Raw genomic sequence first — 12,615 nt, forward strand, 5'->3', positions numbered from 1 at the left:
GTCACTGATCAACATATTGTAACGAATTTGAGAAGTGTAACGGTTTTGTTGTGTGTAACACCCTCGTAATGTAAATAATGGTCGCAGCCGTCCTCCTAGTTAATTCCATGAAACTTACACACAGGCCACGATATATCTTTTTAAATAGTTTATTTCCTTATTCTATGTAGGCTAAATATGTGTTTCCCACTAGATTGACTGCATTGCATCAAACGAAATAAGCGTAGGCCCCTCCGATGATCCATGGCAGCTCAAGTGCCAGGGATTCCCCCACTTGAGCTTTCACAGCAACCGGTTATTGCAGTACTGAACTGCTGTGCAATGTGACGGCGCCTTACCTGCAGCTGCTGACCGGTTTTCGCCATTTGCGGCCATTACGAACAAGGGGAGTGGCTAGAGAAGACGGGTCGCCCCCCTCGTCATAGGGGGGAGGAGTAAGGCGGCCCCGCTCATCCAACCCAGAACAAGGGGTTGGCTAAGAGAGGGCGGAGCGGGAACCCCCGAGAAAGTGCGCGAAGGTTCGGTGAGGAAACCAATATAAGTCGCCGCGGGACGCACTCCACCCTCTTGCTCCTCTTGCTCTTGCGTCCTCCAAGCTCTTGCTTTGACCCCGTCCTCTTGCTTGCTGTCCCTCGTTGTTGCTGGGGAGAAGGAAGATGCCTGAACGAGCAGGTGTGTGCGAGCCATCGTGCGACCAGCTGCGCTGCAGCTAAGGGGGCAGCTAAGCGGCCGCAGGCCACAAAAAGGACGCGTCAGGCAGCAATCGACGTTGGACCCTCCATTGCCTCCCAAAAACAACCATCCATCCTCAAGCCATACCTGCCTGCAATATCCCCCGTGTAAGTGTGAACGTCGTCTGTCCTAATCGTTGTCCTGGGGTTAAGTAAATAGACTAGTATAAGCTAACGATGCACTGTGTGACTGCTTCTTCCATCCATTGCTTGTAAATAATTTTGATCGCTCCTTCTTTTTGCTTGTGTGTATAATAAATCCTGTTATTCCTCCGTACTCTGTCTTCTTCTCTCTTCCTTCTCTTTCGGTCGCTTTAGAGGTTTCCAAATTGAATATCTGTGGTGCGATCTGGTCAACGTTGGGGGAGTCGGGCCAATCGGGGATCCTGTAACGGTCGCGGTGGACCATCCGCTCGGCCCAAAGTAACATCTAAACCGCGTCCGTAACAATTGGTGTCGAGGAGTGGGATTCGAGGCCCGAACCAAATTTTTAAAACGTGTAGGAAAAAAATTTTTGGTCAAAATTACGAGCTGCCGAAATTTTGTTTTATAAAACCCGAATTTTGAGATCGCGCCATGGACAATCAAGGCGATCGGATGTCGGTGGGGGAGATAGACGGGTTAGGGGTAACCCAGGACCTCGGGGAAATGTATATGGAGGATGTGGTTGAGGGGGTATCAGACGCACAAAATGGCGCTCTCGCGCACGAGGTTTCGGGCGCACAAGATGGCGTCCTCGCGCACATGGTTGTTGCGGCACCAAATTTAGCCGCGCCCATGGTCGCGGTAGCCGAACCCGAGATGCCAATGAATTGGAACCTGTTTATGAAACAGATGATGGCCTTTATGGTAAAAACAGACGATAATTTCAAAGGGATGGATGCTCAGGGTGAGCGATTGGAGGGCCAAATGGGGGTAATGGGGAACCGGATGGATGCTCAGGGTGAGCAATTGGGGGTAATGGGGAACCGGATGGATGCTTAGGGTGAGCAATTGTGGGTAATGAGGGACGAAGCGAGGGGTACCGGTGAGGGGTTAGACAACGGGATAAAAGAGGTGAAAAATGGGTTAATGGGGTTAGAAAATAGGATGGAGGACAAATTGCGGGAAATAGGGGAACAATCTGCCAGGGAAATCAAACGAATGGGGAACCAGATAGAGGAGGTGCAAATCGGGTTAGAAAGTAAACTGGATGCTCAGAGGGATGAATTGGGACAGATGAGGGTGGCATCTACAAAAGAGATGGAGGAGATGAAAGAGGGGATACGACGAGGTGTAAGTGAGGAGGTTTCGGGGCTACGCGAGGAGGTAAAGCGAGGTGAGAAGCGTATGGAGAAAGAGGTGAGGAATAATACGGCTAGGTTACAGGGGGGAATAGAGGGTCTGACGAAGGGAGTAGAACAGCTGACAGTCGGACAAAGGGAACTAGCGGACCAAGTGGAAAATAACACTGCAATCATCGGAGGTTTAAAAGCGACACAAAAGGACATTAAAAACGAATTAATAGCAACACAAAAGGAATGTCAGATGGTACATGAGGGGTTGACGAAGAAGTTGGAGGAGGTGACAGAAGTAATGGAGACGAAGGACCGAGAGGTGAGGATGCACATAGAGACGGTCGCGGTAGCCTTAGAGGACGAACTTGAGGAGACGCACCGGGAAATAAAAGAGGTGAAGCAAAAATTAGAGGAAGTGGAAGAAGAGGTGAGTGAAATTAAGAAGAGACGGACAGAAACTAAGAGAGAAATACGGGAGGAGGTAATGGAATTGGTACAAGGTCGGTGCTCAACTCATGATGTGCTGCTCACTAACCAAATAAAGAGTTTGCAGGTGGCAAAAGAGGTGCGACGACGAGGTACGGAGGTGAGTGGCAATGTATATGATGTGAGGAAAGCTTCAGTCGGCTTGGGGATTGGTTTGGATCCGGGTGTTCGTGAGGGACCAATGGTCAGGTGTGTGACCAGGTCTGTGAGCGGAATGAGTGTACCGAGGTGTGTAAGGAAAGGTACGAGGAGCATGGGAACAGCTGGAGGTATGAGCAAGAAAGGGGTAGCGTATGCGTGTAAGCATGCAAGTGAGGCATCGACGGTAACCGGGTTAGCGGTTAGAGCGACTTTTAGCCGAATCGGGCCCTCGGTGCGTGCCGGGCTTCGCGTGCCGCGAGAACCAGCGGGGATCCGAGCCACGGCGGGTTCGAAAGGACCGCCGTACGCGATCCACGCTGGGCCTCGCTTGGAACGGCCGCGTCCGTGCTCCACTAGGCGGAGCGGGCAGCTCGATAGGAAGGGTCGTCATGGCGACCACTTTTTGTTGAGACGTGCCGGCAGGTCGAGATCGGGACATTGGATGGCTCCACGCCGAGGTGGTGCGTGGGATCTCGGCCCGGGTAAGCCCCTGTCCCTGCCCCGAATGCGGGACGTATCCAGCCGCTGGCACAAAACAACCCGCATTCATTGCTCGGCTGTACGAAGCCGAGCTTTAGAAGGGAATTGGCGCACCGAGAGGATCTAATAAGTAGACGGGTGATGAGGATAGTGTTTTGGACCCAAAATTAGAAAAAGGCAAAATTTGATGATTGGTACGGTGATTAGCGGTAAATGGCAAATTTTTGATTTGTTGGATTTGGACGAGCGAAATTGATAGGACCTCCCCGATGTGGTGGGATGGCAAATCCACCATCCCTCACAGTGGGGGGGCAAAGGAGCACTAGAGTATGGGGTGTATGGCAGTGAAAACTAGCCCGGGGTGGGTTAGGATATCGTGTGTAGGGATCTAGCGAAGATGACATTAGGTAACGTTAAGATTAGTTAGTGACAATGATACCTGTAGTGGGGACGCAGGTAGATTAGTGTGGATTATAATGATGAGGGAGCGCAATAGTTTAAAGGGGCGACTGGGAAGCGCAAGTTTCAGAGGTGAGTAGTTAGATGAGATGATGCCGTGTGGTTGAGAATTGAACAGGTGTGATTGCACAGGTGTGCAACTGAACAGGTGTATGGAGCAGTGTATGAGGGAGTAGTGGTGATTGCGTGTTGTGTTGACCAAATGGTCCAGGAAGAAAGGAGGGTGCAGGTGGCACCAGGTGTGAGTGCACAGGTGTGCAACAACAGGTATGGAGAATGGTTGTGTGGAATAAATGGTATGGGATATATGGCGTATTGGGATGGATGGTCGTGGAGTGAGTATGGTGGAAACTATGGAGTGGAGTGGATGGTGCGAAGGTGTGAATGGGGGAAGAGTGGACCCCCATCACAGATACCCGGGGCGGGTAGTGTTAGTGTTAGGTAGAGGGTATAGGTAAATTGTGGTTGGATATTGGCATCTGTGGTGCGAGTGGAAGAATGATGTTTGGATGGGTGCATTAGTGTTGTGGAAATGGCTGGGCGTGTAGCCTGTTAGTGTGTGTAGTTGGTTGGGCACTCCACCACTGTGAGGATGTCGGCCAGGTGAGGCCGCAGGTGGGCTCTGGGAGCCGGTAGTTGTTGTGGATGGGGCCCGAGGATCCGGAGGACGGACCCGGGTAGCCCAGTGCCAGAGGGCACCAAGGGGTGACAGAGCCAGGAGGGGCTTTCCCCAGTTAGATAGGTTAGGGTGAGGAGCAGGTAAGCTCGGGTGGCAACTACAGTGGTGGAGGTGTGCAGGTGGGTAGACCTGCTGGGAGAGCTACACGCCACAGCCCAGAAATTGTGCGAGGGCACCGGGAGATGAATCGGGGGAGTGAGACCCCAAATTGAGAAGCACCACAGTTTGGTCAATGGGAATTTGGTTTTTAGAACCCATAGTGTAAGTGGCCAATGGATTGGCAGGGAAAGACCCCGGGTAGTGTAAAGAGTGTTAAGGTCATTTAGAGGATAGTTAGGATTGGAGTCTCCTCGCACCATCTGCATCCACTCACCTGAGATGAGGTAACTCCACACCATGCCATGTTTTATTATTTTTCATTAATGCAAATGTTTTGGATTGTGAGACGCATCATGACGTGGGTGTGACATTGTGCGTAATTCCATCTCTCCCTCCTTATGAGGATTGATGATGAATTGGTGATGGCAAATTTTGAAGTAGAGGGATTGGAGACGAATTTGGTGTAGAAGGGAAAGATGGGGAAGACAAGACGTAGTGACGAATTTGTAAAGGTGTAAATTATTGTAAATATGGGGTAAGGGCAAGGGTAGTGTAGGTGACAGGGGGGGTGACGTACGGTAGGGACGAGTTTTTCTCACTTCGCTCTCCGTACGCACTTCACCCTGCATTGCCTTTATTGACGTGTACCCTTGTGACCTTACCCCTCGCTCATTTGTCTTCCCCCCTTTTGTCTCCCACTTGAGGACCTGTGCGCCATTGGGTGCCGAGGGGAGCGTGCGTGAGATGGCCATTGTGCGCACGAGATCCTCAGAACCAGCATGCATTGCGTTGATGTACCACTTTATGGACCGCTGTTCTGCGGCCAAGTACCACTTGATGGACCCCAGGTTCTGGGGCAGGGCACCTCTGTTGGAGACCGGCCATAGTGGCCAGGGAATCTTGCTTGCGGACCTCGGTAAGGCGGCACCTATGCCAAACAGGTGGACCACCCTTAGTTGGCCCCTGAGGCCCTAAATAAAAATGAACACAAGTTGTGCTTTTTATTATTTCCAAGTAGGCCGCATGAAGCCAGAAGACGTCGGGAAGAACATCGGCCCAGCAGAGAAAGAGAAGACCACCACCAGTTGTTTTGTTGTGTTTATTATGAACCGTGGTGACTGTGCACCGAGTGGTGCTTTTGGTGCTTTGTGGTGCTTTTGGTGCTTTGTGGTGCTTTTGGGTGCTTTTGGGTGCTTTGGTGGTATTGGTACTGGTGCATCGATGCAATGCGTGCTGTCTCCTCCCTCCCAACAGGAATTTCTTTTTCTTGTTCCCTAAAAAGAAAAAAAAAAACACAGGTCCTGGGTTGCCTTGTAAATAAGAAATAACGTCACTGTAAATAATGCTCCCCACCGTAAATGTATAGTTTGAGAACAATTCCGTAATTCGGTTAGCTGTGGGCTTGAGTCTGTTAGACAGGGTGCAATGCAATAGGGGGACATACTTATTTGTGTTTTAAGATTGTCACACTCAGGGTCAGGTTAATTGTAGAGGGAATTACACCTACGTGTCACACTAAGTTAAAGTTTTGTAGGCCCGAGCCCGGGCCTGAAGAAAGGAGGGTGCAGTGTAACGAATTTGAGAAGTGTAACGGTTTTGTTGTGTGTAACACCCTCGTAATGTAAATAATGGTCGCAGCCGTCCTCCTAGTTAATTCCATGAAACTTACACACAGGCCACGATATATCTTTTTTAAATAGTTTATTTCCTTATTCTATGTAGGCTAAATATGTGTTTCCCACTAGATTGACTGCATTGCATCAAACGAAATAAGCGTAGGCCCCTCCGATGATCCATGGCAGCTCAAGTGCCAGGGATTCCCCCACTTGAGCTTTCACAGCAACCGGTTATTGCAGTACTGAACTGCTGTGCAATGTGACGGTGCCTTACCTGCAGCTGCTGACCGGTTTTCGCCATTTGCGGCCATTACGAACAAGGGGAGTGGCTAGAGAAGACGGGTCGCCCCCCTCGTCATAGGGGGGAGGAGTAAGGCGGCCCCGCTCATCCAACCCAGAACAAGGGGTTGGCTAAGAGAGGGCGGAGCGGGAACCCCCGAGAAAGTGCGCGAAGGTTCGGTGAGGAAACCAATATAAGTCGCCGCGGGACGCACTCCACCCTCTTGCTCCTCTTGCTCTTGCGTCCTCCAAGCTCTTGCTTTGACCCCGTCCTCTTGCTTGCTGTTCCTTGTTGTTGCTGGGGAGAAGGAAGACGCCTGAACGAGCAGGTGTGTGCGAGCCATCGTGCGACCAGCTGCGCTGCAGCTAAGGGGGCAGCTAAGGGGCCGCAGGCCACGAAAAGGACGCGCCAGGCAGCAATCGACGCTGGACCCTCCATTGCCTCCCAAAAACAACCATCCATCCTCAAGCCATACCTGCCTGCAATATCCCCCGTGTAAGTGTGAACGTCGTCTGTCCTAATCGTTGTCCTGGGGTTAAGTAAATAGACTAGTATAAGCTAACGATGCACTGTGTGACTGCTTCTTCCATCCATTGCTTGTAAATAATTTTGATCGCTCCTTCTTTTTGCTTGTGTGTATAATAAATCCTGTTATTCCTCCGTACTCTGTCTTCTTCTCTCTTCCTTCTCTTTCGGTCGCTTTAGAGGTTTCCAAATTGAATATCTGTGGTGCGATCTGGTCAACGTTGGGGGAGTCGGGCCAATCGGGGATCCTGTATCGGTCGCGGTGGACCATCCGCTCGGCCCAAAGTAACATCTAAACCGCGTCCGTAACAATATAATAACCCAAAATGTCAAAAAGTTGAATTTTTTTTCAGACATTTTTACAAAGAAATTAAAAATGAAATACAGAAATATCTAATTTACAAAAGTAAATGTAAATTCAGAGCAGTAAATTCAATGTAAATGTAATGTAATGTAAGAACATGGTGCAAATGTAAATGTAAATTCAATGTAAATTCAGTAAAGTTCAGAGCCCACCAGTCAATACTTAGTAGAAACTCCTTTGGCAGTGATGACAGCTTCAAGTCTTCTCGAGTATGTCTGTATCAGCTTTGCACATCTGGATTTGGGGAGTTTCTCCCATTCTTCCCTGCAGATTTGTTCAAGCTCCGTCAAGTTGGATGGGGAGCGTTGCTGAACAGCAATCTTCAAGTCTTTCCACAGATTCTCAATGGGATTCAAGTCTGATATTTGGCTGGGCCACTCAAGCACTTTCACATTCTTGTTCTGAAGCCATTCCAGTGTTGTTTTGGCTGTATGCTTAGGGTTATTGTCCTGTTGGAACGTAAATCTTCACAGCAGTCTAAGGTCTTTTTCACTCTGAAGAAGGTTCTCCTTAAGGATTTGCCTGTATTTGGCTCCATTCATTGTTCACTCTATTCTTACAAGTCTCCCAGTTCCTGCCGTTGAAAAGTATCCCCAGAGTATGATGCTGCCACCACCATGTTAAACGGTAGGGATGGTGTTAGATGAGTGATAAGCTATGCTCAGTTTCCACCAGACATGGTGCTTTGCATTCAGGCCAAATAATTCAATTTTTGCTTCATCAGGTCACAGAATCTTTTCCCTCATGATCTCAGAGTCTTTCATGTGCCTTTTCACAAACTCCAGGTGTGCTGTCATGTGCCTTTTTCTCAGGAGTGGCTTCTGTCTGGCCACTCTCCCATAAAGCCTAGATTTCTGAAGTGTTGCAGAGACTGTTGTCCTTCTGGTAGATTCTCCCATCTCAGCCAAGGACTCTGTAGTTCTGTCAGAGTTGTCATTGGGTTCTTGGTCATCTCCCTGACCAAGTTCCTTCTTGCCCGGTTGCTCAGTTTGGTCAGACGGCCAGCTCCAGGAAGAGTCTGGGTAGTTCTATATTCTTTCCATTTTGCAATAATAAAGCTCACTGTACTCTTAAGAACTTTCAACACTCTAGAAATTATTTTATACCTTTCCCAAGATATATGCTTCCTCACAATTCTATCTCGGAGTTCTACGGACAGTTCCTTGGACTTCATGGTAGAGTTTCTGCTCTGACATGCACTGTCATCTGTGGGACCTTGTATAGAAAGGTGTGTTTCTTTCTAATCGTGTCCAGTCAATTGAATTGGCCACAAGTGGACTCCAATTGCGTTGTAGAAACATCTTAAGAACGATCAAAGGTAATTGGATGCACCTGAGCTCAATTTAGAGCGTCATAGCAAAGGGGTTGAATACTTATTGACTCAAGACATTTCAGCTTTCCATTGTTAATTCGTGTGTAAAAAATTCTAAAAATAAAATTCCATTTTGACATTACAGGTAATATGTGTAGATCAGTGACAAGAATCTTTATTTAATCCATTTTCAATTCAGGCTGTAACACAATAAAATGTGAAAAAGGTAAGGCGCGTAAATACTTTCTGAAGGCACGATATGTTCACATTTTTAGAAATTATATATTTTTCCTCATTCTTCCCTCCTTTCCCACCTCCCCCTAATATTTTCTTTTTTTTCATGCATTAGTTTAACAATAGTCAATTGGCGTGTTATAAATTCTCATCGTATTATAATTTTAGTGTGCTTCTTTCCCCATGAATAATATGGGACCTTTCCCACCTCCCTCCTATGCTCCAATCAAGTAATGCTAAATAAGTAAATATGTATACCGGTAGTGATTCTTTTTTAACAGGATCTAAGGCTCATAGTGGAGATGCCACATACATACATCTCAAACACATGGACATACAGACGAATACAAGAGACACGACACAGGACTGTTAGATGAGACAAGCAAAGCCACTGAGCTTTGCGTCACTTCCTGGGGCACTCTGGGTACCAGTGACGTCACAACAATGGCTCCGCCTTTCTCAAAGCACTCGGCGTAATTTCCTCCTCCCCCATGGATGCAAACCTACGGGGATTGTCCATGCTCTTATCTATCTATATATATAAAACACAGTTTGTGTGTGTGTGTGTGTAATGTTACCGATAGACTCCGAAACGGAGAGGCTCACGTGCTTGATATTTGGCATAGACATGGCCATTGAGCCTGGGACGAACATGGCCGAGACAATATTTGACGAGATCCATATTTTTTATTCATATTTACCTCAGCGCATTTCAGCGAAGTACCCGCTAATCTCAGCCAGTGCGAGCAGCTCGCTGATTCGTTCAGAGCGATCACGTGATGTTCCATCCCGTCACACGTCACACGTTTGCACGTAATTCAGGGCGAAAAGCCATTGCGTTTTTTCACCTTTATGCGACCGTGTTTTGTGTCGATTTTGTGCGATATGAATTAAATTTTAATTCATATTTCGTGTTTACGAATTCAAATACGAAGGATTTCCCCTTTCCCCTTTCGATTTCGAATACGAATCGAATACGAGCTTGAGTCGAGAGGGCGAATGTACGGGTCTCCCCTCCCCCACCCGGCAATGCCGGGTACTTCTGCTAGGATCACGTGATGTTCCAACTTTGCCGCCATAATCTCACAGTTATGCGTTCGCACGTAATTCAGTTTTTTCACATTTCAGCGAGGAACATTGCCATTCACACCACATAGGTTTTTTTTCACTTTCATCTGATATTTGTGATTTATTTCAAACGAACTGTATTTCCCATCTACACGGCCATGTATTCCTATTAACGTCATGTAAAGTACATAAATTGTGTGGATTACATCATTTGTGGATGTGATCAATTGCCAGGAACCATCTATATCCCTCCCCTCCCCTTCCCCCCTCCCCCCTCCCCCACCCCCCTCGCCCTCCCCCCTCCCCCCCACCCCCTCGCCCTCCCCCCCCACCCCCACCCCTCCCCCACCCCCTCTCCCTCCCCCCTCCCCCTCCCCCTCCCCCCCTTCCCCTCCCCCTCGCCCTCCCCCTCCCTCCCACTCGCCCTCCCCTCCCCCTCCCCCTCCCCTTCCCCCTCCCCCATTCCTCCCCCTCCCCCTCTCCTCCCCCCTCCCCCCTCCCCCTCCCCACTCTCCCCCCTCCCCATCCCCCTCCGCCCTCCCCCCTCCCCCTCCCCCACCCCCTCCCCCTCCCCATCATTGAAAAATTGAAAAAACATCATGTAGGAAATGTACTGTGATATTGCTCTAAAATATACATGTTCTTTTCATCATATATTTGTATTATTCTTATTCAACCCGCGAAGCCGGGTACCTCAGCTAGTATATATATACACACAGACTTGGCATTTAATATGGAATATTTTTTTTGTGGGGCTGAACTTACTTTTCAAGATGACTTAGAACCAAAAGTTCATTGGAATTATGTTGAAATTATTCTAGATTTTGTTAATGTGACCTTTAAAAGAAACAAAAACCACATTTGACATTTCGAAACAAATAAATTGATCCTTGAAAGTGATGTAAACTGATATCGAACTCAATTCATGGACAGTACTGTGTTAAACTTCTGTACGTTTTCCAGAAGTATCTCTTTATTTTGCACATTAGCCAAAATTTTTTTTAACAAAAACAAAAGTTAAATTACGACTGGGATTACAGACAGTAAAATTACAGTTCAGTACTTCGTGTAACCCCCACGAGCATTCAGGAGAGCACGTACACGTTGAGGCATGCTGTTCACGAGATTTGCCAAGGTTTGGACAGGAATCACTTGCCATGCAGTGACAATAGCCTGCTGCAATTCACGCACAGAGGTCGGCTGCTGGTCTAGGTGGTCGATTTGACACGTTAATTCTGCCCGCAAGTTCTCTATCAGATTCATATCCGGGGACATGGCAGGCCACTCCATATGCTCTACACCATGGTCAGCAAGAAAGTGTTGGATCATGTGAGCACGATGAGGCCGTGCATTGTCATCTTGGAAGACAAAGTTTCCTCAAAAGGCTGCACGAGAAAATGGAAGCAATGTTTCTTCCAGAATGGCCCTGTACTTGAACTGGTTCAGGTTTCCATTCAGAACAACCAGGTCAGTTTTGCCCCCTGCATGAAAAGCAGCCCAAATGGTCACCCCACCACCTCCAGCTTGGACTCTTGGCACTATACAATCTTTGTTGTGGGCTTCATGCACTTGTCTGCGCACTCGGACGCGGCCATCTTGACGATAGACCAGAAATCTAGACTCGTCACTGAAGATCACGTGATTCCAGTGTCCTGGCTGCCATTGACGGTGCTCTCTGGCCCACTGCAATCGGTGCTGGCGGTGTTGTCTGGTCAGACGTGGCTTTCTCAGGGGACGCCTGGCACGATAGCCTGCTTGAACCAGTCGTTGGTTGACTAGCCTTCTGGATACAGGCACATTTGTCAGTTGTGCCACTCAGCCCGAAGCCGATTAGCTGACTTGGTACGGCCATTGCGGACTAACCGGTGCAGCTGGCGATCATCCCTCCTTGTGGTTCTGCGGGGACGTCCTGGCATCGGTATTGGAGTAGGGACACCCCTCTGAGCATTTCATTTCAGGATCTTTGACACGTGACCTTGAGTGATGCCATACTGCCGAGCAATAGCACGCTGTTTCATGCCGTAATTTCGTAAAGCCACCACTCCATGACAAACAGCATTGTCGAGTTGACGGACCATCTCCAGAGGAAGCGGCAATAACTTTTGGAGATGTGCAGCAGTTGTTTTCCACTAATACAGAACGCAACAATCCTTGTATACCCGACTGTGAAGCCAATCATCAAATGCACCTGTCCGTACATTTTGCCACGCCACCTGTGATATAATCCTGTTGTTGACTTCTTGCTGCGACAGACAATCAGTGACATGGTTCTTTTAACAAATAAATCACCAAAGTGTAAAAGAAACTCACCAGATTGATATACTGAGTTAAGAAAGTAAACCCAAGTCAAGAAAAAAAAAATATTCCATATTAAATGCCAAGTCTGTAGTTGGAAGGCAAGCTCAATAGGTACGTTGGGGTTTTGTCTCATGGCATACCCACACGAGGGCCATCTCATCCTGTTCTGATTTCAGCAGCACAGTCCACAGAAGATGATGCACCCAAGCAACCGCATGCTGCATACCAACCACCACCACCTCTAATTTGATAATAGAATCTTCCTGCCATTAGTGATTGTGAAAATCTACCTTGTATGATCAAGGCACGCCACCTTGTGAATCTGTTCCACATCTTCCTACTTTCATTGTCTGCGTCATCATTATTCTCAATTCTATTCTCTCAAGACTGACTCAAGATGCAGATCACCATACATGTGGCCATGGAGGACATCTATTTACCTGTTGCTCTTTAAAAATTGTGTTTAGATCAGATTACAATAAGGTTAAAGATTGGGTTTATTGTTTGTGCTGTTACCTTATTGTGATTTGGATCTGAGATTTTATAGCTATAATAAAGACATCTAT

This window comes from Myxine glutinosa, chromosome 2 (genome assembly GCF_964187855.1).
Source record: "Myxine glutinosa chromosome 2, kmMyxGlut1.1, whole genome shotgun sequence".
Classification (NCBI taxonomy): Eukaryota; Metazoa; Chordata; class Myxini; order Myxiniformes; family Myxinidae; genus Myxine; species Myxine glutinosa.